Genomic DNA, 3,072 nt, shown 5'->3' with positions numbered 1-3,072 from the left:
GGGAAAGGTAAACTTCGCTGGGGATATCCTTCAGTCCACAGATAGGATAAATGTCGGAGATAAATTTCAATGAACCTGCCTCGCTCGGGGAGGAAATCAGCAAATACAGACCTGCTGGGGATAGGCAATCCTCAGATCTGTTGGGGAATAGAAGGCACTATCCACAGACGTCTCCGCAGGGGAACATAGCTCTGATAGCTTCCAAACTTGCTTGGGGAGAACATCTGCTGAGGAAACGTCCTCACAGATGCCAATCTGAAAAACAGCACAACAAAATGCCCCCTGGGGATACATGGACAAGATACGCTCAAGTGTCCTCAACATTCAAAATGATTTTCAAATGTTTCATCTTTTTGCACATTATTGTGTAGCCTTCATGTTCTTATATGCAATGCTTATCAAAAATTCGGACATTTTGCAAACAAAACAGTAAAAATAAAAACAAAAGAGCTATTTATCTGAATAACGACTTTTATTGATTGAAAATGTGCCTGCAGAGGCAAATACATCGGGAAGCAATTCCTAGAAAGAGGTAATTGCGCACAAAAAAGGAAAAAAATCTATCCTAATGGCAATGTGAACACGGCATCCACTATTTCCCAATTCTGTTATAACTCACAGATCATCAGTTTTCCTCCCAACTCCTTGCTTTCTGAGAAGAATGACTGGACAGATCACATCTTTCGAGATGGCAGATGATAAAGCTTGATGAAGTACAGACAACTCAGACTGTAGTCTTCGCTTTAATCCCTAATTTTTGCCTGGATCGCCCTTTCGGGTTTTCAATCCACCGGGATACCCATTTTTGCCTAAGCCGCCCTTGCGGGTTTTCGACTTACCGGGTGTACAAATTCTTTTCATTTTATCCCTAATTTTTGCCCGAACCTTTTCTTTCTGTTTTTTTTTGGTTCACCGGGATGCCCATTTTTTGCCTGGACTCTTTTATTCTTTTTGTCCAGCGGGTCAATTTATGCGAAGTATTTTTTGACTACATCTGAGTTGACAGGAGACGGAAAATCTTCACCATCCATAGTTGTAAGCATCAAGGCTCCACCGGAGAAGACCTTCTTCACAACATACGGACCTTCATAATTAGGAGTCCACTTGCCCCTGTTATCTGTACCGGGAGGGAGGATCCTTTTCAAAACTAGATCACCAATCTGATAGCTTTGAGGACGCACTTTCTGATCAAAGGCTCGCTTCATCCTTCGCTGATACAACTGTCCATGACATACAGCTGCTAGCCGTCTCTCCTCGATAAGGCTCAACTCGTTAAACCTTGTTCGAATCCACTCGGCTTCGTCCAGCTTGACATCCAATAAAACTCTCAGAGAAGGAATCTCCACTTCAACAGGTAGGACAGCTTCCATACCATACACAAGGGAGTAAGGGGTTGCCCCGGTCGACGTACGTACTGAGGTACGGTACCCATGCAAAGCGAAAGGCAGCATCTCATGCCAATCCTTGTACGTAACGACCATCTTCTGCACAATCTTCTTGATATTCTTGTTCGCCGCTTCTACAGCACCATTCATCTTCGGTCTGTAAGGAGAAGAATTGTGATGTTCGATCTTGAAATCTTTACAAAGCTCTTTCATCATCTTGTTGTTGAGATTCGAACCATTGTCAGTGATGATTCTCTCAGGAACTCCATAACGACATATGATCTCTTTCTTGATGAACCGGGTAACCACTTGTTTGGTAACGTTAGCATAGGAAGCTGCTTCCACCCATTTGGTGAAGTAATCGATCGCAACCAAGATGAAGCGATGTCCATTCGAAGCAGTAGGCTCAATCTTCCCAATCATATCAATGCCCCACATGGCAAATGGCCAAGGTGAATTCATGACATTCAGAGGGCTTGGTGGTACATGCACCTTATCGGCATAGATTTGACACTTATGGCACTTCCGAGCATACTTGAAACAATCGGATTCCATAGTCATCCAGTAATAACCCGCTCTCAACAATTTCTTAGCCATTGCATGTCCGCCGGCATGAGTACCGAAGGAACCTTCATGAACTTCCTGCATTAACATGTCTGCCTCGGGTCTGTCCACGCATCTGAGCAGGACCATGTCAAAGTTTCTCTTATACAGCACATCATCCTGATTCAAATAGAAGCTTCCAGCTAGCCTCCTCAGGGTTTTCTTGTCATTCTTAGACGCACCTTCAGGATACTCCTGAGTCTTGAGGAAATTCTTGATGTCATAATACCACGGCTTCTCATCGACCACAACAGTCTCGGCTGCAAACACATACGCAGGTCTCTCAAGTCGATTCACCGCAACATGTGGCACATGATTCCACCAATGAACTTTGATCATAGACGACAAAGTAGCCAAGGCATCCGCCATCTGATTCTCATCCCGGGGGACGTGATACAACTTCACTTTCTTGAAGAACGTCAGTATTCTTCTGGTGTAATCTCTATACGGAATCAAATGCGGCTGATTCGTATTCCAATCTCCATTGACTTGATTGACCACTAGAGCAGAATCTCCAAATATATCAAGAGTTTTGATCCTCAGATCAATGGCTTCTTCTATCCCCATGATACAAGCCTCATACTCAGCTTCGTTGTTGGTGACGTCAAACGTCAATCTGGCAGAAAAAGGTATATGAGCACCTTTAGGATTGATCAATACTGCCCCAACACCATTACCATTCATATTCACAGCCCCATCAAACATCAGTGTCCACTTGTCATCCGGGTCCGGTCCTTCTTCGACAAGAGGCTCTTCGCAGTCTTTCATCTTCAGATACATGATGTCCTCATCAGGGAATTCAAACATCATAGGCTGATAATCTTCAATCGGTTGTTCGGCAAGATAGTCTGACAGAATACTACCTTTGATAGCCTTCTGAGACGTGTACTGGATATCATACTCAGTTAAGATCATCTGCCAACGGGCAACACGTCCGGTGAGAGCTGGTTTCTCAAAGATGTACTTTACTGGATCCATCTTAGAAATCAACAAAGTGGTATGGTTCAACATATACTGTCTCAGTCGGCGAGCAGCCCAGGCCAAAGCACAGCAAGTTTTCTCGAGCAGTGAATATCTTGTTTCA

The sequence above is a fragment of the Lathyrus oleraceus genome, chromosome 7 (assembly GCF_024323335.1).
Source record: "Lathyrus oleraceus cultivar Zhongwan6 chromosome 7, CAAS_Psat_ZW6_1.0, whole genome shotgun sequence".
Taxonomy (NCBI): domain Eukaryota; kingdom Viridiplantae; phylum Streptophyta; class Magnoliopsida; order Fabales; family Fabaceae; genus Lathyrus; species Lathyrus oleraceus.
This window is presented reverse-complemented; position numbering follows the sequence as displayed.